We start from the raw sequence: 26,353 nt of genomic DNA, 5'->3' as shown, positions 1-26,353 counted from the left end.
GTTGGCCATCCATTGCTGAGCATGGGACCTGCTCTTAAGTGTGGAATGTATACTCAGGAGACTCTGTTGGAGAACACTAACTTTTCATTTTCCAGTGGTTATTATTTAGAGATAGCATCTGTGTTGGTTAGGGATGAGAGATTGTGTCCATTTCCACTCTCAGCACTGGGAATCCTATCAGGCCCAGACATGGACAGGTCCTGTGCATACTGCTACAGTCTTTGTGAGTTCATATGTGTTTTGGTCCTGTTGTATTTAGAGGACCTTGTTTCTTGGTGATCTCTATCTCTTCTGGCTCCTCCTATCTTTCTTTCTCCTTTTCTGCAGGATTCCCTTAGCCTAGGGGGAATTGACAGAGACATTCCATTTAGGACTGAGTGCTCTAAGGCCCTTCGTTCTCTGCATATTGTTCCGCTGCGGGCCTTTGCATTTATTCTCATATGCTATATAAGGAAGCTTCTCTGACCATGGCTTCCTGTGGGACTTTGAATGAGAATGGTCTCCATAGGTTCACAGACTTGAAGGCATAGGCATTAGGGAGTAGCACTACTTGACAGTGATTAGGATGAGTGACCTTGTCGGAGTAGGTGTGGCCTTGTTTCCTGCCTTGATGATAATGAACTTCGCTTCAAAAACTGTCATCCAGCCTCAATGACATGTTTTCCTTTAAAGAGGTGCCATGGTTGTGGTTGTTTTCACAGGAATAGAACACTGACTAAGACAGAAGTTGGTACCAGGGAACGGGGTATTGCTGGGACAGGGGGCTGAATGTTACTTTGGAATTTTGGGTTAGGAAAGCAGTTGAACACTTTAAGATGGGCTGAATGGGTCATACCATGGAAGACAGTGCTAATGGCAATTGGAACATTGGGCCTGGCTCAAGAAGTTTCAGAGGGAAAGAATATTAGTAAGTGGCCTCGTGACTGGTTCAAATGATATTTTGGCACAGAATGTGGCCTTCGTACAAAAAAAAAATCTGCCTGATGTTAAATTGAGGAGTTTTAGATTGATAGCATTGTCAGAGGAGATTTCAGGGCAGCATATGCTATGTGGTTATTAGAGGCTGGTCTTATGCATATGTGAATTAAAATAAGCAAGTTGACCAAGAAAAAAAATACAAAATATACAGTTTGAAGAAAAAAGGAGAAAATGGAGCTAAGTCCTGTGCTCAAGGAGATAAGTGGATTAAAGAAAATCTGATGCTAAATGGAAAAAAGGGGGTGGTGATCTCAGGGTAAGACCCTATCCAGTTAAGATTCCAAATTGTGACTATGAATTAAAGCTTAGGGTCTTTAATTTTAGCATCCTAGCATCAGTAGCAGGTGTAGTGGAAGTTTTGGTTATGATATATATATATATATATATATATATGGTTTTATTTTTTAATCCAAAGTGAGGGATGTGAAACTCCCTTTAATAGTCTCATGAGAGGGTATGTGATCTTGTCATCTGAGAACTGCTTTGTGTATGGGGGGGTGGTCTTTGCCGTCTGGAAAGCATTCTTTTGTGGACTCAGCAATAGTATAAATAGGAGGTCCCTTCGAGATGTTCCTAGAGAGAAAGACTCCAGAAAACACTTCGAGAAGGCTGCTGTTGATTCATTCTGCTGTTGTTGCTACTGTTTGCTGTTCCTGGTGTTGTTTGCTGTTTATGTGGACTGCTGGAATCACCCTGAGGAACTAAATCTAAAAAGGCCTACATCCTGTTTCCCTACTAACCTTCTTTCTGTCCTACCTAGGGCCAGTGGGCTGGAAGGGAGGTAGAGGCATTAAGGAACTCTAAATTAAGTATGTTGAAAGAAAAATCTAAGCCCACAGGTAGCGTCCCATATTAGGTACCAATTATTTTTTTTTAAAAATTGTTTATTCAATTTACATCCTGGTCATAGCCCAACCCTTCCTCTCCCTGCAGTCCCACCCTACCTTGTCTCCCCCATTCTCCCTCTCCTATTCCTCAGAAAAGGGGAGCCCCCTTCCTATCTACTTGGGCTCATCAAGTTATATCAGGACTGAACATGTCTCTTTCCCTTGTGGCCTGGTAAGGGAGTCCTGCCAGGAGGAAGTGATCAAAAAGTTGGCAACAGAATCCATGTCAGAGACCTCCCCTGCTCCCATTATTACAGGATCCACATGAAGTCTGAGATGCTTGTTGGCTACATCTGTATTGGGATCCTTAGGTGCAGTCCATGCATGGTCCTTGGTTGGGGCACTAAAATGTTAAAGTTATTATTTTTTTTTATAAAACTGTGTTTGTGTCTCAGTTTCTCTCTTAACCTGGCTATCACACAAATAACTAAGACGTTTCTATGTTTGTTTAATAATAAGCTTCACATCACAATAAATGAGCATCTATTACTCTCTTCTTAACCATCTCAGCCAATTTGGTTTTCCTCCAGCACATGTACCAGAGATACTTGCACTTTATAGCTTTACTGCTCTGGCACCTCTCTCTTGATGTCTCTCGGACCTCTGTTCCTGGCTGAATCCTTGCTTCCTCCTCGAACTATTCCTTCCCTGGCTTGTAGGAAGCCTATCCCCAGTCTGTCTGCTGCTCAGCTATTGGCTGTAAGATGCTTTAATAGCATATCAGGGGACAACCAACTGGGAAGCAGTGTGTTCACAACATTGAGATAGGAGATTCGCAGAACAAGGATTGCAATAAGATATGGAGGGGATGTACAGAAATGAGAATTTGAACTACAAAATAACCTTATGCTCATACAAAGGCAGGCAGATTTCTGAATTCAAGGTTAGCCTGCTCTACAGAGGAAATTCTAGAACAGCCAAGCTTAGGCAGTAAAACAAACAAACAAACAAACAGCTGGTGAAAATTCATTTGAGGGAGAGTGGTGTGTGCAGCACCAGCAAGCAAAAGAGCTTGGCAGTTCATGCACGCAGTTGTGGCTTCAGACAAGGATATAAGAACAAGGTTGCAGAATCTCCCTCTGTGGCTAGGGAAAGCCACTGAGGACAGTTGTGTGTCAGGGGTGTTCAGAGATGCCATTGTGTGAAACTGTGAAAGTTAAGCCTGAATTTCACTGGAGACCACAAGATATTGGAGATGCCAGAGCCATGGGATACCTGTCAAGGAGAGCTGACAGGGAGTGGAAATAGCCCAAGAGAGAGGTTTCTTGCAACCAACAAAAATGATGGAGATAAGAAGAGCAGTTTGATATCAGTCATGGAAATGCCCACTTTAGAGTTTGCCAAGCTGGTTTTTGGTCTGGCTTTGGCTCAATATTTTCTCACTATGACTTCCTTTTGGAATAGTAATGTGCCAGTGCGTGCTGGAAGTGTGTGATCTGACTTTTGATTATGATTTTATAAGGGTTTAAAGTTAAGAAATCTCTGTGAATTTCAGAAGAGACTTTATACTTTGGACCTTTAAACAGTGTCAAGACTGGATTAGACTAGGGGTCTCTGACGTTGAACTGAATGTATTTTTGCATTGTGATACATCTATAAGCTTACAGAGGCCAGGCAGTGGAATGCAGTTGTTTGGGTAAGAATGAGTCCCAGGGGCTCATAGATTTGAATGCATAGTCATTAGGGAATAGAACTACTTGACATGGATTAGGAAGTGAGCCCTTGTTGGGATACATGCGGCCTTATTAGAAGTGTGTCATTAGTGGTGGGATTTGAAGTTTCAAATGGTCAAGCCATTCCCAAGATGTTTCTCTCTTCCTGCTGCTTGCCCATGGGATGTAGAACTATTACCTACCCCTCAAGCACTATGTCTGCCCGCATGCTGCCACACTTCTCACCATGATGTTAATGGACTAAAACCTCTGAAGACGTCATCCAGCCCCAATGAAATGTTTTCCTTTATAAGAATGCCATGGTCCTGGTGTCTCTTCACTGCAACAAAACATGGATCAAGATGCTGTGTAAGACATTGATGTATGAGTATAGCTGAATGCTGGTAGGAAACATCTTTCTGTTATGTTACTACTTTAGCAGCACAGTAGTATTTGCTTTTCCTCTAGGTTCCTTGTCTATTTAGTCTCAGGTTCTTGGACACATGAGCAGTGTCAAGGATGGGTTCCATCTCATGGACTGTACCTTAAATCCTATCAGATACTGCTTGGCTATTGCCACAAGCTTTGTGTGACTTTTGCAATAACCCATTTTGTATATAGGTCACCATTGAGGTAAAAAGATTTACAGTCATGCTAATGTTTACCATTTTACATGGTAGCATACAGAGTACCTTCCGGTACCTTAAACGTTAGTCAGCAGGGGTTAATGCTCTAGGTAGTCACCAGCTCAACGTCTCTATGTTCAATGTGTTGTGCTGGTAGTATATTCAGAATTAGGGTCTTATTATAAGTTTGTGGAGATGAACTAATAGCTTTGGTAATATCCTGGGTGGTTTGGGGGGACATGGAGCTCCTTAGGCCAACCACTCAATTAGATGTAACCCACTACCAGAACTAGAGTCTTCATTTGGCTGCAAGAAATAGGCATCTGGGGCTGGTTCCATTTTGCCATTCCACTTAAATTACTTTCATACATGCGTATGTTTGGGGAATCTTCTATTGTACTAGGTTTCCATACATCCCTATCAAACATTCCTTAGTTTTAGCTGTATCACTACATATTCCCTCTTTTACTCCCATCTTTCCTCTTCCTCTTTGCTTGATTCCATTATTTGAATCTCTCTCATCCATCCATAATCATCTATTTTACTTCCCTTGCTCTCCCAGCCCCTTGCTTTGTACATTTGTGGTGATAGAGATTGTAGCCTGCTTATTGAGGACTTAATGTATAGTAAATAGTTGTCTTTTTGGCTCTGTGTTACATCACTTAGGGTGTTTTTATTTCTTTCTAGCTCCATCTATTTAATTCTTTTTTAAAATTATTTTATTCTTGTTATATCTCAATGGTTATCCCATCCCTTGTATCCTCCCATTCTTCCCTCCCTCCCATTTTCCCCTTATCCCACTCCCCTATGACTGTTCCTGAGGGGGATTACCTCCCCCTGTATATGCTCATAGGGTATCAAGTCTCTTCTTGGTAACCTGCTGTCCTTCCTCTGGGTCCACCAGGTCTCCCCCTCCAGGGGACATGGTCAAAGGTGAGGCACCAGAGTATGTGAGAAAGTCATATCCCACTCTCCACTCTACTGTGGAGAATGTTCTGACCATTGGCTAGATCTGGGTAGGGGTTTAAAGTTTACCACCTATATTGTCCTTGGCTGGTGCCTTAGTTTGAGCGGGACCCCTGGGCCCAAATCTGCCTATCATAATGTTCTACTTATAGGTTTCTAGGACCCTCTGGATCCTTCTACTTTGCCATTCTCCCATGCTTCTCTCATCTAGAGTCCCAATAGGATGTCCTCCCCTCTGTCCCAGTTTCCTGGTAAGTGAAGGCTTTCGTGGGACATGCCCCATGGGCTAATATGCAGATATAAGTGAGTATATACCATTTGTGTCTTTCTGCTTCTGGGTTAACTCACTCATTGTGATCATTTCTAGCTCAATCCATTTATCCACAAATTTCGGGAATTTCTTATTTTTAATAGCTGAATAGTATTCCATAGTGTATATGTACCACAGTTTCTTTATCCATTCTTCTATTGAGGGACACTTAGGCTGTTTCCATGTTCTGGCTATTATGAAGAAGGCTGCTATGAACATGGCTGAGCAAATTTTCTTGTTGTGTGCTGGAGCATCTTCTGGGTATATTCCAAGGAGTGGAATAGCTGGGCCTTGAGGAAGCCCTATTCCCATTTTTCTGAGATAGCACCAGATAGATTTCCAAAGTGGTTATACTAGTTTGCATTCCCACCAGCAATGAAGGAGTGTTCCTCTCTCCCCACATCCTCGCCAGCATGTGGTGTTGCTTGAATTTTTTATCTTAGCCCATCTGATGGGTGTAAGACTGAATCTCAGAGTTGTTTTGATTTGCATTTCCCTGATGATTAAGGAGGTTGAGCATTTCTTTAAGTGTTTCTCAGCCATTTGATATTCCTCTGTTGAGAATTCTCTGTTTAGTTCATCTATTTAATTCTTTTCCCTCTGCTTTCTGAATGTTTGCATTATAGGCATGCACCAACACACTAGGCTGACCTATAATCTTATATTATCTAAGCGGCTTCTCACACTTTATAATGGCTGAGACTTTTTAAAAAATTTACTATTTTCAATAATTATTTCATTCTTCAAATTCCAGAAAAACTATTTCTGGTTATAAAAATAAATTTTGTTTCTTAGTGATGAGTTGGTTCTGTATCTCAGGAAAGGCAAATAGCTACATTTTCTTCCTTTGAAGATTATTTTTAATATTAATATCCAGAGTCTGCTCAGTGATTCTGTGAGCTCTCTGAGCTCTATAAACACATGTACATATGCTCAATATCCCTAATTAATGTGACACTTGAATTAAGGTAATTTATTCAGTGCAAACATGACCTTGAATTATACAGTAATATTTAATGTTGTGCTAAGAAACTTTACCTACTAGGAAGAATTCTAATTAGAGGATGATGAGGAAAGACGTTTAATTTGGATCACTGACTTGCTGTTGTTCAGAAAATAATTGGCACTCTTAGAAGCCATATAGAGTTCACACTAAAGAATCATTCAGCCAAGTAAATAAGAAAAGCACATTCTGGAGTACATACAAGCAGTGAAGTTCTCTTTTCTCTTGCTCATCTTTGAGTGAAATTACCAATGCTAAAGATTTAAAAACATCCTTGGTAGGAATACACATCATCACCAGTGATGCGAACACTTTCCACACCCTCCAGCCCTGCCCGCATGAGCTGTTGATGCCATTAAGAAATAAAGTTAGCTGAGTGTGGTGACACACACCTTTAATCCAAGCACTCGGGAGGCAGAGGCAGGCAGATCTCTGTGAGTTCGAGGCCAGCCTGGTCTACAAAAGGAGTCCTGGACAGCCAAGGGTACACAGAGAAACCCTGTCTTGAAAAACCAAAGAGAGAGAGAGAGAGAGAGAGAGAGAGAGAGAGAGAGAGAGAGAGAGAGAGAGAGAGAGAGAGAGAAGGTTACTGAAAAAGGGTTCACTTTAGTAATATTTTGGTATTTACCACATAGTAGTTAAGAAGGAATACACTGCCTTCTAGAGGCTTCAAGCTATTAGGGATGTATGAAGAGAAACAGACAATTAACCATAGGACCATCGCTGGAATGACAGACCAGATGAAGTATTATGCTCATTTGAACAAATATAACATAGTTTTGGAAACATTGGAAATGGCGTGAGTGCTGAGCACTCATGCAGGTTCAACCATCAACTTTAAATGATCCTTTAAAATTTCACAGATGTTCTATTTGAAAGAAGGAAAAGAGCTTCTTCAAAAGGCCTCACTCATCTTATAGGACCTCTTCTTCAGTGGTTTTGTTCCTGAGACAATTTTATAGTGCTCTGTGCTATGATTGCATTAACACATCTTCCTGTCCTGTGTTATCAAGTAGATTAGGAAAGAAGTTAATCTTTTCTGTTCTCATAGTTCCTTGCACAGTGCTTATCTTGTAGAGGTGACATGCTATGTATTCCTTGGATGGATGGATGGATGGATGGATGGATGGATAGATGGATGGATGGTGAATGAAGCATTAGGTGAGTCTCTGCTTCAGGGATGACTATAGTCTCACTTAGGGAAGTAAAATTGAGGGTGCACAGAAGCAGACAGATTTAAGAGATATGAAAGTAATTCAGGGCTTATCTTTTGATTAAATGTGTTGGATGAAGGAGAAAAATGGCAAGAAGGATGACACTCAGATAGATGGTCTGAGTAGCTGGGAAGATGGTGGTGCCTTTTCTTAGGGCAGACTGAAGATTCATATGCATAGTAAGGACCTTCGGATGTAAACATAGAGCAGCCATGGGTGAGGGATGACAGAGGAGCTTAACAGTCTAACAGCTTAACACTTTGAAGATCCTTCTGAAGAATCAATAGGAAGTTTTGCCCTTTTAGTCTGTGGGACACTGTGTAAATCTGGCCTATGTTTGTTACACTGAGATGTTACAACAGGTCACAGAAAACAGTGGATTTAATATAGTAAAATTTTCTGCCGGAGTTCTAGAGGCTTGGAGTTTGAATGGCAGGAGTTGGCAGGGCCTGGTTCCTTGCTACAGTTCTGCAAGTCTCCTTTCTTGTTTCCAGCTCCTGTACTTCCTGGTATTATTTAGCTCCAGCATGTCAAATGCTATTTCTGCCTTCTTTACACACTGTTTCCTTTGTGTGTCTTCTTCTCAGAAGTATACCAATCTGCACAGCTTTTTTTTCTTTTCTTTTTTTTTTTTTGAAAAGACAAAACTCACTTTTATTTTTTTCCAAGATATATATTATTTTATTAATTTGTTCTTGTTACATCTCAATGGTTATCCTATCCCTTGTATCCTCCCATTCTTCCCTCCCTCCCATTTTCCCCTTATTCCCCTCCCCTATGACTGCTTCTGAGGGGGATTACCTCCCCCTGTATATGTTCTTAGGGTATCAAGTCTCTTCTTGGTAACCTGCTGTCCTTCCTCTGAGTGCCACCAGGACCTTTGCTGCGTCCTCTGCATACACATTATAGATATTAGCTTAGTATTCTTATGGAACTCCCCTGAGAACAGTGGTTCTCTGCTCTCCTGCCTGCTCTTTGAACTCTTTTACTCCTGGTGCATTGCTCTGTCCAACTTTGTTATGATAGTTTTTGCTTCATCTTACTATGTTTTATCTTGTCATCTTTGGTTGTTGTCTATTGGAAGCCTATTCTTTTCCAGTGAGAGACAGAAATGAGGAGATCTAAAGGGTAGGTGAGGGGGTGGAAATGGGAGGAGTGGAGGGAGGGAAAAGTATAATTAAGATATACTGTATGAGAAAAGAATCTATTTTCAGTAAAAGGAAAATACATCAATTATTAAAAGTCTTTGATCATCTTTCTTTCATTATACATGGAATCTGAATGCTGCATGTATTGGTGTGTTCTTCTAATCCCAGACCTAGATAGGCAGAGACAGGGGAACTTTTGGGCCTCAATGGGCAGTTAGTCTAGTTTGAGTGATGTGCTTCATTCCAAAGAGAGACTCCCTCTCATAGAAGGTAAATGACATTTCTGAGGATGACACCCGAGGGTGTCCTTTAGCCTCCATTCCCAGGCATACACCAGCACATGAATGTACATGTGAACACACTTGTGTATCCACTTTATATGTACATACACATGTATACACATTTATACCTATGTATACACTAATACATAACTAAATAAAATATATCAGATCTCATGATATTGGAGCAACTTACACCCTAGAATTCAGTCTTCAACATATAACTTCAACTGAGGATGGAAGGCAATGTTTCTAGTATCTTTATAGCAATGCAATAGTTTCGTTGTCTTCCTCCTGGGTCTGACACTTTCTCACCTTCTTGAAAGCAGACACGCAATAACATATATTTTTGTCAGTGAAGGAGGAAATAAAAAAAGAGCATCATTGATGCTGTGGCTATTTAGATATAGTATTTATGGGAAGAGACACAATGCATAAGCCAAATAACTATAACTAAAACTAAAGTACAATTCAAATAAAATACAAAATGACATCAAGTAAAATGCAATTGGTAGAGTAAATGAAACAAATACAAACCCATAAGAAGACATGTGCTGGAGATTTGAGGTGAGAACAACAGATAATATAACTGGAACAAAGAGTGCAAAATCAGGTGGACTGTCAACCACTTTGCTTTTAAGATAGTCTACATTGAAAAGGGCAGTGGGAAAATATAGGTTGCATAATAAACGGCTTTAGGAAAATGGAAGAGCATCAAACCAAAGAGAATTAAATCAAGATCTCAAATTCTTGCTTGATTTGAAAATGGATTTCAAACTGACTAAAGATGTTATGAAAAACCAAACAAGTATTATCATATTTATAGAACACAATTATCTAAATGAGTTGAATCATTTTATAACAAAACTATAAATAAAATCTTTTCTTTGAAAATGAAATGAAAGGGAGAAGACTGACAAAACAGACTGCATTAGAAACTGAAATCATGTGTGTGACCAGGACCAATAAACAGAGGAGATAAATTACATACTTGGAAAGATATTTATGGTACATATAACCAAGGCCTGGGATTTAGACAACATGAAAATTACTGAAAACAAAAAGACAAAACTTGAAAGAGAATCACACAAAGCAACACAAGACTATGGAGTAAAAAAACAGACATATTATAAATACCTAAGGCCAGTGCAAATGTGTTAACATTTGGGCGAATACAGAACAAGGAAGGGATACCACATTGCTTCAGTAGATAAAACAAAAACCAAAGGCTGATGATACCAAGTTTTGCAGTGTTGTGGAGAAATGAGATCCGTACACTTTCTTAGTATGGCTGAAAACATCATAGTCACTTCAATGAGTAACTTGGCAATAACTGAAAGCTAACAGAAGTGTGCACTCTTTATAGCTTAGTTCTGCTAAGACTGTATTTCAGAACTATCACATAGGTGCGTATATGTAATTTTATATTTAGAATCATTTGTTTACAATTATTGGAAGTCATTTGTGGTGGTTTGAATGGGTGGTCATAAGGGAGTGCCACTACTTGACAGGGATTAGGAGGTGTGCCCTTGTTGGGGGAAGTGTGCCTCTGGGGATGGATTTGTGGTTTCAAATACTCAAACTAGACTCTATATCTCTCTTTCTCTTATCATGCCTGTGCATCCAGATGTAGAGCTCCCAGCTATCTCTTCAGCACCATTTCTGCCTGTTAATGGGTTAAACCTCTGAAAACATCAGCCATCCCCAATTGAATGATTGCCTTTATAAGATTTCCCATTGTCATGTGTCTAATAACAGAAATAGAACATTGACTAAGACAGCATACTAGCAGATGATATACAGAAACAAACCAAAGGAGGGTGTTCTGAGTTGGTAAAGTTTTTGCTGAACAAGTATGAAGACCTTTTAGATTCCCAGCACCCATGTGCGAGAGGTTCAGCATATCACACCTGTAACTCCAGTGCTATGAGGACTGGTAGTTATCTTCCTGAATTCACTGGCCTGTCAGTCTAGAAATAGAATCAGTCAGCTCCAGGTTTAATACGACAACCTGTCTCAAAAATAAATTAAAGTGGGGACCTAACATTGGCCTCTGGCTTCTAGATGTACATGCACACATGTACATGCACATGCTCATACACCCATGCACAGACAGGAAAATATTTACATACACACCATGTGTACACACAAAAACAAAAACAACACAGTGCCAAAACCTCTAGGAGGGAACTACGCAGATGTAGGGGCATCCAGGGCGGATGTGTTAGATCTTTCGAAAGGTGTAGGTAACATTTCATGACTGTACATAAAGGGAGGCCAATGTCAGGATTTCAGGTCTGAATTAATTTAGGGGGAAGTTGCCATTAGAATAAACAAAATAGAAACATGAGAAGCTATTTTGGATACTAAAATCTGGTTTCATAAGGATATTTAAAAACAGTATTTGTGTTCCAGTTTCCTTCCCCACCCTGCCCCAGGGCCTTCTATAAAGCTGCATGAGCATCCTTTCCCTTCAGGACAGATGACGATTTCTGTCCATCTGACCTACTTGGGTTTCAGTAGCAGCCTCACTAACTCACCACCCGCTTCAGTTAGCTCATCAGATGAGAATGATATTTGTTCCATGGGATTCTTCTAAAGATGTCCTATACTTTGTACCAGTTCGTTGACTTTCCTTAGAGATGTGTGGGCTTTAATCAGTGAGGAGGATGAACTGTTGCCAAAAACTCTAAAGTGAACAGTCTCCCAGTTGATTGCAGGTTTATAGAAAAATGATGAAAAATTTTGGCTTACTCAGTAATGAAGAGGTTCAGAACAGCAATTCTTCTTTCTTACTGAGTGGTAATTTAGTTTGAGCAGGTTAAGTCAACGGTGAATAATTTATTACAAAATATGCATTACGATGTGCATAATTTACTCAAATAAAAGCTCATAAAAGTCAAATTCAGGAGGATACATATTAACTCAGGCTATAGGCACAGTGTATCTGTGCCTTGAATCATCCCTTTAAATTTGGAAGTGAATTTAGAAAACTTCCTCATCACATATTTGAGAAAAAGAATGTTTTGTGTGCATGTATAAGTCTCTATTCTAAAAAATTGAATATTATAATAGGATCACAATATATATATTACTACATATAGAAAATGACATATTTAATAACTAATATTTTTGGTTACACACACCCTAAAGTGACAGCATATGTCCTATACAACTATATGAAGTGTATCTCAGTGTGAATATACATATGTGTAGAATGTGCTATATAGGTAAAATATGTATAGTATGTTGGTGAACATCGATAAGATAAATATGTAACAGTATTTTGTACTTAAGACACTGGATCCATTTTACCATATATGTATTATATGCACATAATCCATACCTGCAAGTACAGTTTTTTAAAATAAAGAAGGTTCATATAGCAGAAATTAAAAGCACATTGTCATGTAAAATAAGTGATTTAGTCTCCTTCTCACAATTATTAATTTGTCAAGGTTCAAAAATCTCCAGCGAACTCAATTTGTGAAACATAAATATTTTGTTTAAAACAAGATAAAATGTTTTTTAATGCGAGCCAGTTCCTTCTAAACCAAATCTTTGTATTTTTCTAAAATTTTCAAAATATGTTGAATAGCCTCCTAGTTGACTCAGTTGTGTGAGATAGGTAAGTCTTAAACCATTCCCTGGATGTACTAAGTTCTTACTGTTAAACGTGGCTTCATTTCATGGGCTGTGGATTGACAGGGAGAAGTCATTGTGCTACAAGGTTTTAGTGCTCAGAGGTCTTACTGCCTGAGACTTTGAGTAAGAGGCCAGTCTTACAGACGAGAAAGTCGGCAGAACAAGCCAGCTGTGCAGTTCACACTAGACATACATATGGCAATAGTCTTCTCTAGGCCCTAAGCTAGCATGGAAAGGCAAGAGATCTTTAGTCTTTTGAATCTGTAGATGTCTGAGGTGTTCAACATTGGTTCATCTTTTGTTATAATGTATTTCAACTGATGATCCATTTTCACGGAAAGACAAAGCAGAGAACATCTGCAATGTGAATGTGAGCTGCCCTGGAAAATTCACATGGTAAATGCGTATGCAGTCTTAGTGACAGGCTGTTGCAGATGGACCAGAACAGCCTACAGGGGTTTGATAGAAGGTTGCTCCAAGCTTCAATATCTCATGCCTGTTAGTAATGGAAATGAGAGGAAAGAAGGGAGTGAGGTAAGAAGAAAAAGAAAGGGGGCAGTTGTTATATAAGGAATCCCTATCATACAGTATGCAGTCAATAAATAATAAGTATAGTGACTTAATGAATAACTAATAGCAACAAACATCACAAAAATAATGTACCATAGTATAAGGAAGTACCATGTCCCTAGGCTTTGGAAAGAGCTGTAGCCATTCTTCCAAGTCTTCTCACTCAACGCAAAGCCACTGAAAGGCAGCAAGGGTCTCCCCTGAAAACATGGAAATGCAGACATGCGGGCACAACCTCTGTCTGCTGAGTTACTCTCCATTTGATTGCACCCTCAGGTGATCACAGGCACATAAATGTCTGAGAAGCATTGCTCCGAGGGCACACTCAGGAAGAGGCAGTAAAAACGACAGATGGGTCTGATCTTAGGGTGCTGGGAATAGGCAGACGCTGGTGTGTCTGCCAGCGAAACGATCATTATCTACAGGCTGTGAGGACAGGTGGTTTAGAACCACAGGTTTCCTGAGGGACAGGCACTCGGCGTGGATCAACCACAGGTTGAAAGTGAAGATCAAAGAGGTCATATGAGAGAGAACAGGTGTAGTAATAGCATGCGTGAGACCTGGCTGAAGGGCACATCTAATCTTTATACATGAAAAAAATTATATTTAGGTTATGTGCAATAAGTGTTATGAAATAAATCTATACATATCAATATATATATATATATATATATATATATATATATATATATATTTCCCTAGTGCCAACAGAATAGGAAGTCTTTTTTTCTCAGTTTTAATATTCCTTTGGAAAAACTGAAATTCTAAATGCTTTTCCTATTTTTGGAGATGCAAATCTTTATGAAAAGCTGACTAGGCCCCTCAAAAATTCTGCCTGTCAGGAATGCCTGTCACAGGTCCCTCTCTACTTTATATTCACAATGCTCATATGGGGAGGTGTCCCTGTCTCCCTGACTCTACAGGAGTTTATCTGCCTCCAATTTGTAGGTATGTTCCTTTCATGAAATCAAAATTGGTTTTATATTAGATGAGCAGTTAACATGTATGCAGTGGATTATGTTTACCTAGACAGTGAAACAATATAATTTCTTCCCAATTTGTTATCTCTTTATTGTATTGTATTGCCTATGGTCCATGTTGCTGTACAGTTTGTTTTCTAATCACTAATAAAAATACAATTGGAACATCTCCTGTAGAATATCTCACAAGAATTCATTCATTTGTTCATTCATTCATTCCCTCAATAAATAATTAAGTATTCTATCATTCCAGGCTGATTTCTATGTATTAGACATGTAAGGTAAATAAAGCCTAGGTTTTACTTTTAAAGATCTTATGGCTCCTTGAGGAAGCAAAACACCCATATGCATAAATAGAGGGTCGTAAATGCCACAATGAGATCTGCACAGAAGCTAATGACGATTCAGAGGTCCTGAGATGTTTTAGCCTGGGTACAAATAGGAGCAGGGAGTCTTCTAGAAGGTATTGAATGTGGGACCTAATTTAAAACTGGAGTCTAACTCTATGAGCAGTGGCCCTTACATTTCTCCCCTTTGGCTGGTGATTTCAAAGACATCCTCCCAATTCTGGTTTATGCAGCCAGTCTTCATTTGGAAAGTTTAAATGGCCTTCGAGGGTGAAGGGTATTCCTTTGTGCTGTATCGGGCCCTGCCTGCCAGCCTTACAATACACTGTGATCCCTGTTAAAATGGGAGCTTTGACTTATTCATATCTGTATCTTCTAGCATGGAGCCTTGCTCATAAAGTGGTGCTTATTAATACTTGGAAAATGGCCAAATATTAGGTGAAAAGAGGTGTGTGAGACATGGGTTGAGAATGGAGAAGAGTTACTAGCACCCTCAGTCGAAAGAATAACATAGACACGTGAAGAAAAAAACCAGGAATGTGTGTACAGAATAACAAATATTTTAGAGCTACTTGAAAACCCACATAAGGAGGAGAGTGGATTGCGTGTAGCTGGGAAAGTACAGAGATGCTGCTCTACTTTCATGGGCATTGACTCCTTGGCCCTCTCCATTTGCCTCTGCTTTGCTATGACAATTTTTGAGGAGTGCTTCCTGTAATCAGGATTTGCTTGCTGTGAACATGTTACGGGCATGCCTCCCTGCTGTGTGATCCACATAGATGTAAGATTTCAAGCAGCAGAATCCCAAAACAAGTAGGATATTCTTCACTGCAACTCTGTGTAAACCTCCAATAAGCCTGACTCAGAAAGATGGGTACCCACTGAAGAAGGGTTCTCATGCATATGAGATTTGGGAATAGGGTACAACAAGCAACTAAGAATGCAGAATTAATATCTAATATGCGGCAGCGTCTCTAATAAGACCACACTTGGCCAGTAGAAGTTTTCAACACAAATTTGTTAAGCAATAGGCACATGGTGTAGGGAATACTGCGATACTAAGCTATGGACAGGCTCCCATCTAGCCCACTTTAAGACTTAGAATGGTATGATGCTTACTGAGAGAAGTTCTTACCTCTGAGATAGTCTTGGAAGTAGCTATAGCAAACAAGTAGCTTGGTACACTGGCACAGCTCTAGATTCTGTTTCTTCTTCCATCTCAAATGGCGTCTGTGTTCACTGGCAAGTCATGCCATATGCTTCCCTGACCCCATAGGGCCTCACCACAAATGACATATTAGTTAGCAAGTACAGTATTTTATTATTAACAATACAAATTTGTATTAATAATACAAACTGAACATTGTAGAGGCAGTTATGATGAATATAGCTCAAACCAGGACAGTAAGGAATAAATAAATATACATAACAATCTTTATTTTAAATATCTACAGTTATTTATTGCAAAACATTTAGTGAACTTTGATTAGATGAGAACTATAATTTTTCATCATTTATTAGAGCCCATCTAATATTATATTTGATGGTAAAATTCAAGATTGTCTGCTCTCATACTTTAATTCAATGCTCTATTGGCAGTTATGATAATGCAGCGGGGCATGAGATTTAACCAACATTATTATGTTTCAGGAAAAATTACAAGTGCTTCTTTTTGTAGGAAATGTAACTGTCTCTCTAGAAACCACTAAGAAGATTACGCAGCAGTCATTAGTAACAAGTGGATTTATCAAGATGTCAGGAGAGGCAAGGTCAGTATCGAAAAATGATAGTTTTGTAAACTGACGGCACATTTTGGAAACTGAAATAAAAATGCAGTATGAAATGAGGAATGCAGATTATTTCAAAATATTTAACAAACTGTGTACTGTCACTTTGAACTACAGTAAACAGTTAGTTTTAATTATAAAGTTATTGAAAAAATTAGAGTTCTCTGGTGGGTAAGGACTGGTGGCTACATATGGACGATACTGAGGTAATTTTCTGAGGCTATGGAAATAATCTATGTATCAATAAGAATGTGAATAATATACACATATATTTATTAAAAATTACCTCTTACATCTAAGAGTTCTACATTTCACTGAATGTAAACTTACCTAAGTAAGATGTACAAATCCTGGTGAATTCTGGTCGATAGGTTCATGTAGCATGGTTCAGTAATGCTGAAACTGCTGCGTCATGATCTCGGTCAAGGATTTTAAGTACCTGTGCATTCCTTGTAGATGATCATTAAAAGGGTATCAGTATCAATGAAAACTCCTTGAGCTTAGATCATCAGTACTAAATATAATTCTCATTTAAAAGAACCAAAGCTTCTTGGAGAAAAGGAAATGAGACAGAAAAATTATGAGATGATGTTGGAACACTGTATTGTGGCAGAGAGAAAGAAACTATATATATAAATCGTTATCAAACCACTATAGAAGATAAAACAGCTTTTCTTAGCCAGATCTGTGGTAACAAATCTATTCAATAAAGAATTTAACCCATTAAACAAAATATGAATTTCTATTGATAGAACACATGAACAGTTAAATAAATGGAAGGCATAATTACAGCTAAAGCTTATGGAATGGAAGATGGAGGTAGAAACACACACATACACATACACATATCTATCTATATCTATATCTATCTATATCTATCTATCTATCTATCTATCTATCTATCTACCTATCTATCTATATGCCATTTTTTAGTGAGAAATAAGATGTTTAGCTACAAAGGCAACAATCACAATCCTGATCCACATCAATTGGTGAGGCTGATGTTATTAATGTTAGCACTCACTGACATTCTGTGTCTCCCAACATCATCATTTGGGTATTCTTTATTTTAAAAAACATAACACATCTATTCATAAGAAACCTTAGACAAAGTGAAATTTGGAAATATTAGTATTTTCATCTCTTTACGACTTTCACGGTTAAGAAATATTAAAATAAACTGATAAATCAATGCAAATTAAAGGACAATAGTAGCAGGATGTGACAGACAAATGAAATGTATGACCCTTATTGTATCCTGGAAAGGATAACACATCTTGTTAGATATTCATAGAACTGTCTGGCAAAATAGACTACCAATTATAAAACATGTTACAGCCCTATCATGCTTCATTTATGGATCACTATAAATCAATTAAGTAAAAGCATATCTTTGCACTTAGGGTGTGCAATGTGTTTTTATATAAGACCAAATACTTGTTGGGTTAAAGAAAAGTATCTGAACTTATTTTCAAGGGTTCATAAAAGATGCATGAGGGCTAGAAGAACATTTTATTGTTATTATAATTTATTCACAGTACATCCAGATTGTAATCTCCTTGCTCTAACCCTCCTGTTCCCACCCTTCCCACCCCTCTGATCTATTCCCTTCCCCTATACCTCTGCCAGGTAGGGTCCTCTTCCCCCACCATCTGACCACAACCTATCAGCTCTCATCTGGACAGTCTGCATGCCCCTACTCTGTGTTCCCAGGGTGCCTCTCTGCCAAGGGGGAGTGATCAAATCCTGGGTATCAGCGATCTTGTCAGAAGCAGTCCCCACTCCCTCCCCCTTGCCCATGTGGAGAATGAACTGTCTATTAACTATACCCGAACAAGAGGTCCAGGTCTCTGTTTGTACTGTCCTTGGTTGGTGTATCAGTTCATGGAGGCCTCCTGAGTCCAGATTCAGCAGCCTTGATAGTCTCCTTGTGGAGCTCCTGAACCACCCCCCATCCTTCCATCCCTCATCTCTTTCATACAACGCACAGCTCCTCCCCCAGATTCAGGCTGCAAGTCCCATTATCTTTCCCCATCCCCTGCTGGGTGGGTCTCTCAGAGGATACCCATGTTAGTCTAATATCCACTTATAAGTGAGTATATACCATGTGTGTCTTTCTGAGTCTGGATTACCTCACTCAGGATGATCATTTCTAGTTCTATCCATTTGCTTGCAAATTTCAAGATTGCCTTGTTTTTGATAGCTGAATAGTATTTCATTGTGTAAATGTACCACAGTTTCTTATCCTTTTTTCAGTTGAGGGCTAAGTTGTTTCCAGATGCTGGCTATTACAAATAAAGCTGCTATGAACATAGTTGAGCAAATGTCCTCATTGTATGGTGAAGCATTTTTTTGGGTATATTCCCAAGAGTGAAATAGCTGGTTCATGGGGTAGAGATATTCTCAGTTTTCTGAGAATGGACCACATTGATTTCCAGAGTGGTTATACAAGTTTGCAGTACAACCAGCAATGGAGAATGTTCCCCTTTCTCCATGTCCTCGCCAGAATATGTTGTCACTTGAGTTTTTGATCTTCCTCATTCTCATGGGTATAAGATGAATCTCAGAGTCATTTTGATTTGCATTTCCCTGATGACTAAGGACTTTGAGCATTCTTAAAGTGTTTCTTAGGCATATGATATTCCTCTGTGGTAGAATTTCTGTACCCTATTGTTAATTGGGTTATTTGGCCTTGTAGTGCTTACTTTCTTGAGTTCTTTATATATTTCGGATATTCACCCTTTGTCAGATATAGGGTTGGTGAAGATCTTTTACCAGTCTGTAGGCTGTCATTTTGTTCTATTGATAATGTCTTTTTCCTTACAGAAGCTTTTCAGTTTCATGAGGTCCCATTTATTATTAATTGCTGATCTTAGAGACTGAGCCAAGCAACTTTGGGCTCCAATATCTCTCAGCCCCCCAGCTGCTTACCAGCCTGGCCCAATCCACATTAGCCGCCATCCTGAGAAAGACTGTGTGGCACCCAAGCAGCTTTGGGCTCCTATCTCTCACAGCTCTTCAGCTGCTTACCTGCCTGGCCTATCTGGAACACAGAGCAGATAGTCAGAGGTTTGCCATCTCAGGAAGGACTGTGGAGCACCTGAGCAACTTTGGGCTTGGAACTCTCTCAGCCTGCTCCTCTTCTGCCTGACCCAACGGGGATACAGACAGGAAACCTAGCAGACCATAGCTGGGTGTAGGTCCCAACACCTATTGTCCACCATCCTGAAGAGGCAGATTACAGTTATGCATTAACTGCAAGGTGCTCTGGAGATACGCTAGGGACAATTAGAAAGTAGCTGTCCTTTAGGAATGTGTGAAGGTGGAAAGGCACCAGAGTTTGAGCAACAAAGAAAGTCAAGGAAGTTTGATTTAAAAATAAAAAATAAAAAAGGACAACAGAGTGAGCTGCAGTCCATTCTGAAGAGCCCAGCCCCAAATATAGTCTGCTCAGCTCCAAATGCAAAGTGAAGGCAACTACAGAAGGCAAGAATCATGGCTTAAGATAAGGACAGCACTTCACAACTTGTGCACTGCACCTTTGGAACTAGATAGAACATAGAGAGGGCAGGAAGAAGATACGGGAACAGGGAGAGGAAACTGGACAAATGAAGAGAGAGAGCAGATAAACAAGAGATGTTATGGAGGGAGGGGTGGAGAGCAAAAGGGAAAAACCAAAGAGAAACTAAAAAACAGAAGCATTATTGAACAGATCTCCAGTCCAGCAGGCAGCAATCTTGAAGGGCAGAAACCATATAAGAGCTAGACATCCACCGCCCCTACCCCCGTCTTGCTTTGCCATGGACATAGGACCATGGTACTTGCTGAGTTGGCTGCTAGGCAGCCTTAGAGACAGAAATTCTTCTGCATGGACTACTCTTGGAAGTAGGGCAAGTGTCAGGGGAGTGTATTCTGAAAACTTGCCTGCAGCATCCTTCTTGTGACTGGGGAAAACTTAGAGACAGACAACAGATCGTTCCACTTTGTGGTGTTCTGATCTGAACAATAGACAGCAGTGAGACTCACGAGGTCCCTGGAATACAGGTGAGGAATGGAAAAATACTAAAAAGTGTCAGTGTGTAAAGAATTCCAGAGATAGTCACTATGGGAGAGTTCATATTCATAATGCTTTGAATTTTTGTGCTTATAATGAAATATTAAGAATACGGTTATCACTTTACTATTCTTAGTATTCATTTCATATTACAAAAAGAGATTCCAAGAGGATAAGTTAATGTCCAAGATGAGGATAGATCTTCATAGACAAGTCATAGGCAAAGTCTAAATATCTGGGTTCCAAAAGAATTCATTTCTTTGCCAGCTGTTAATTTTGGACAACAACGTGGAGTTTTTTGTTTGTTTGTTTGTTTGTTTTGTTTTGCCTAGAGAAGTTCAAAGTCTCCCTATAGAAAGATCCCAGGAGGAATAGTTGCATAAAAAATATCCTATTGGTTAGCAAAGGAATACTTCAATCCTAAGACTTGATTCTTGACCCAATGTATTTTCTGGGAAGCAATTATGTTCAAACAAAGCTAGCTTGTCTTTTCTGGGCTGCCAATGGCAGTGTCTGAGAGTTCTAGCAAGCTTCATGATGTTTTTGTCTTTTCTTAATCCAACCAGTGGATTTTTTGCATATCTAATGGTGACAAAGTTGTCACTTGGGATCCTAAGAAAGCAGGAGGAGGACAAAAGCTCAGTCTGAATAGTGGAGAGTTGAAAGGGAGAAGAGAGCTCCTTGAAGGCGAGAAGACACAATTGTCTTAAATAAATACAAAAGTACATTAATGGAGTCCAAAAAGCCTTATGAATATAAAAAAGAATAATTAAATAGATAATATCTTGTGAGCAAGTCCAACCATGGCATTTCTTTTCCTGCTTTCTCATTATGTGACTATAAAAAGCTGTCAACAGTGCATTTAAATTTTCCTGTGGAGAGGAAGCAAGCAGATTATAATGAATGTAAGACTATGCTTATAACCATATGTTTGTTCCCATAAAAATGTGCCAGTGTAGGAATTGCTCCATTTTGAATATTTTGGCACCATGTGGGGTAGTGGGTTGAAACATCCATCATGGGGTCATTGGCTTTTCCCTGCATATTATAATCTTTCCGTTTTTCAACATAGAGGTTTCTAGATACCACCTCTTCCTCCCTCTTTCCTGCTCTCCTACTTTGCTTCTTTGTATTAAGGTGAGGTCTGAAAATACATTCCAAACAATGTCATATTACGTAAACTTAGAGACAAAGGAAATGGTTACTTAGCAACAAGGGCATGATTTAAAAAAAAAAAAGCCTTTCTTATTTTTACTTTCCATTTTGGGCCTGTGCTCAGGAAAGCGATTCAGGATAGGGAAAAAAATGATTTTAGACAGTCAGCTTAAGACAGGCAGCAGAGGAGGAAGAAGACCAGACCTTGGCCATGTGCAAAGGACACTCTCAGAGACAGAGGACATGGAAGGAAAGGGTTGGAGAGACTTGGCCTTCGGTGGGCCAGAAAGCCTGACTTTTCCTTTGATTTTACACGACTTCTTGAAAATGTATTGTGGGATTACAAACAAGGAGCTGAGAATGAAGACATGTCTAGAAACTGACCCACTATATTATCACCTCAACCCTGTCTTGTTTCGAGCACTGTAAATTCAGACTTGGGATTGCTCTTTAAGTGTCTATGTGAATTAACATGGTTCAGTTGCTTTTCTTATCACAGAGATTGTTACACATTACTAAGTATTTGATGAAGATGTGAAAAGTTAATGCTATCAATATACATTACTAAACTTGTCCCTTTCCATCATGCATCTGGTTTAGTAGAAGCACCTAGCTTCTATTACGGTCACCTGTGTGAATTTAGTGCTCTCTCTCTCTCACTCTTTAATCTCAGACAACATGCAAAGGACAAGTAACTAATAGAATTGGTAGATTCTTCATAAATCTTAATTGTCTGATTAGAAATAGGTGCTATTGTTATTTTAAATTCATTTTCAGTTAGCATAAGCATACAAACAGATGGGTTTAGTTGTGATAGCTTCATATGCATATATATGCATATATAATATAAATGTGTATTTATCATATTTTGTTCTGACTGAACAACACCCCTAAACACTCTCCTGGTGCCTTGATCCTCTGTTGCTAGTCTCCTTTGTCCAATCAAATAGCCTCTGTTTCTAATATATATATTACATATATTAAATATATATTTTCTCAATAACTTTCCTTATTTATACTCTCTGCTACTTTTAGACCCTTTATTCCCTTCTTATGACACACACAGACACACATACACATGAGGGATATACACAATTATCCCACTACTAAGGAATATACATTTACTATCTTAAAATTGATCACGTATTAGGGGACAATGCAATTCCCAACAAATTTAGGAAAATTTCAACAGCATCCTGCAATCTATCTGACACAATAAGATAAACTAGAAATCAACAGCAATAGAAACTCCTGAAAATAAATGAACGTGTGAGAATTAAAAAAAACCAAACAAACAGGTTGTTAAATGTAATCACGAAAGAAATTAATTAAAAACAATTTCTGAAATTAAATGACAACAAAATACAACATATTAAAAATCCATGGGACACACTGAAGGCGTTTCCCCAAAAGATTATATTGCTAAGTGCTTACACTGAAAAATAAGACAGAATTCATATAAAGAAATTTAATCAGATACCTTACTGCCTTGGGTGGAAAAAAAAACAGTCTGACAACAGAATATGGGAATGCATAAAATCAGGGAGAAATTAATGAAATAAAAATGAAAAAATCAGTAATAGGATACGACAAAATGAAAAGTTTGTTCTCTGAAAATTAAATAAGATTGACAAACCCTTAGCCAAACTAAACAAAAAAGAGATAAGGACACAGAGAGAGACAAAGAGAAGGACAGAAACATACACACATGAGCGCACGCACACACATGCGCACATGCGCACACACACACACACACACACACACACACAGAGAGAGAGAGAGAGAGAGAGACAGAGACAGAGACAGAGACAGAGACAGAGACAGAGACAGAGACAGACAGACAGACAGACAGACAGACAGAACCAAAGTTATTTAAAATTAGAGATGAAACATGGAACTTTACAAGAGATACAATGCAATTCAGAAAATCATTAGGACTGGAACATATTTTAAAAGCCCATACTTCACTATACTGGAAAATCTAAAACCAAATGATGAATTTCCAGGTGCATATGGAATGTCAAAATTAAACCAAAATGGTAGTGTCAGTTGTGGCTTCATGCCTGCATGGCTTCCTGGGACCCGAGATTCTCCGCTGCTGTATAGCATAGTAAATTGTTGTCATAGGATATATCGCCATCTTGGGACAAGATTAGATTTAAATGATGCCTTCTACTCAATTCATATTGCTTTTGTGAGACTGTAAAACTAAAAATCACATGGCTGGCTTCTGTAAGCTTTCCTGGTGCAGATTTCTTGTCAGTCTGAATGCAGAAAACCAGTTTCTTTGCAAAAGTAACTCCTAGAGGCAGTCCCAGAGTTTCTTCTGTGAAACTCAAAGTTGACAGCTGTCAGACATCCTTATGAAGTGTCAAATCATTAGCAGATTTTGAAAGGCAGCAATTCTCGAATTGTGGCAGAAACATTAGTTATAGTGAGAATTTGTGACACTAGCACTGTTTGTGGCCAAGTTAACTCTTTACTGGAGAGAGTTGTCACATGCATTGTGAGGTATTGACAAGATGTTGCCCTGGTCTGTGTCCACTGAGTGCCAGGAATGCCCTAGTGAAGTTATGGCAATCAAACATGCTGTGGAGAAAAGTTACATTTGGTTGAAAAATTCTGGGCCAAATGGTTGGTAAGCATTCTTCTTCGTGTTTTTTGACTCTATTCAGTTTTATTTTGCGGAAAATGTACTCACAATAATTATTAGCAAAAGAAATTAAAAAGTAGTGCTCTGTAAATTACTTATAACATGCAAAGTGTTATACAGATGTGTGTGTGTGTGAGTATATGTGTGTGTGTGTGTGAGTGTGTGTGTGTGTGAGTGTGTGTGTGTGTTATATTTACTTCAGTGAATATTTACCTACTTGCCTTATGTAGCTACTATATTTTGTACTAGAGATACGGTTGAATGAGGCAATGCTGTGAATGGCCTAGGCTACAGGGGAAGAAAGACGATCACTGAGAATATCATAGCAGTCTGATAAAAGTCTACAGGGAGATGAGTAAACAGTGATTAGACTCCTGTTGGAGAGCTGGTGCTCCTGGCATGTGGTAAGGAAAGACATGAATCTCTGTGAAGAAATCCGAGCCGTATTCAAGCAGTCTGGAGACAGATCCGAGCGACGGGTGGAAAGGCTTAGGCTGTCCACAAATATTCTCAGGCATTATTTCTCACTGTCTGTGCTTTAAGCATGATAAATGTGAAGTTAAACATTGAACTCAGATTCACTTAACCAGATGGTAACAACAACAACAAAAAAACTATCATCAACTTATCCCTTGAACTAATGCTAGATATCTCACCAAATTCGGTGAAATTATAGACACTTCCAACAAATTAAAAAAGATAACTCACTTGTAATGATGAAGACAATGTGCTTTTTTTTTCCTTATGATTTTCAGGGTGCATTCACAGACATTGTTTCTTGCGCTTTTCTGTCAAACCTGGTCTATCAGTTACACAGACTAGGAACTCTCACCTCTGCTTCTTGGTGGGGCAGTATGGTTTAACAGAACGTATTAAAGTACACTGTTCTCAAAGTTTGCCTTCCCCTCTCGGCGTGCATGCACAGCTCCCAGAGGGCAATACAGTGGTGCATTGTAGTTTAGCTTTTCATTGTCTTTTAGCAGCGGGACACAGCCATCATTTTGCTATCCTTGAAAGCAGTTCAATTTCCGCACTTAGAGCTGAAATTATAGTGTCTCAAAGCTAAATTTAAAGGAGTAATTTACTCCTCCCTCCACAAAGAAACAGAACCAATCAATGTAATAAAAAAATTTAAGATCATTTTGTACTTTGTACAGTTGCTGTTGTGCTTGCGTAACTCGGAGGGCCCAGAAAACTGCCTACCATTAGAGAATATTTAGAAAGCAGAACAGAGCTTGGTTTGAGGTGGATAGTCAAGAAATGTATTAGAAAGATGGCTGACTAGGAAAGTGTATGAAGCAGACAGTGACTTGTTTCGCAATACCATGGCCACAGGCTTCTATTTTCTGTCAAGAAGTAAGTGCTTCATGACTGGTTTCAACAGGACTTTGAGTACCAGCTTTTGTCTAAAATCACTAACTGGTACAGAGTGATGGAATCAGTGCAGGTTTAGCCGTGTGGAGCTCTTCTTTCTAAGCGAGAGGTTGCATGCTCTGTGATGCTTACCACAGCTACTCTTATCAACTGTCAGACTTACAGGAGTGGTCATTTCTTCCTTTCTTCAAGATCCGTTAGTCTCCATGTCCCATCACTCTTAATTGTTAGGGGAGCCTCTCAAAAATGCCCTTTAACTCTCCCCTCTATTTTTTCAAACTCTGCCAAAACCCAATCTTCTCATTTTGAATCACTATACTCGTTTTTTCAGCTACATTTTGATCACTATATTCAAGCCTAAAACTAAAACCTTTTTTCTTCTACCTTTTATGCCTTTCAACAAATGTACATGACAACCCAAATTTCTTGTCTAGCCCACTGTACTCCCACCATGAGCCCTTTAATATTTTCCTCTGCACAGAATCTTTTATCCCTGAATAATAGTCTTTTAATTTTCAAGAACACACTTTATGTGTCACTTCCCCTACTCTTCTTATATTGTTGGATATTTACTCAGCACTGCAGGCTATATGGCAGACTGTGGGAACAACCGAGTACTTCCACTTTTAGATTGCCTCTATATCTCAATAACAGTATCTCCTGCATTACAATTTTACATCTACTCTGTTCTGTAATTAGTCATTACCTGTGAATTCAGAGATAGAG

General features: G+C 39.0%; 1 long non-coding RNA gene across 1 annotated transcript in view; it reads left to right on the top strand.

Annotated features, from left to right (window-relative positions):
• LOC311584993 overlaps positions 1 to 26,353 on the top strand; it is an 88,623-nt gene that overhangs the window by 7,992 nt on the left and 54,278 nt on the right. Inside the window, exon 2 of the long non-coding RNA XR_014775075.1 lies at positions 16,283 to 16,373. This is a non-coding gene — a long non-coding RNA (uncharacterized lncRNA). The remainder of the gene's footprint in view (positions 1 to 16,282; positions 16,374 to 26,353) is intronic.

Source organism: Acomys minous (genome assembly GCF_964271855.1).
Source record: "Acomys minous genome assembly, chromosome: 2".
NCBI lineage: Eukaryota > Metazoa > Chordata > Mammalia > Rodentia > Muridae > Acomys > Acomys minous.
The sequence above is the reverse complement of the archived record's forward strand: the minus strand, read 5'-3'. Positions and strand labels throughout refer to the sequence as shown.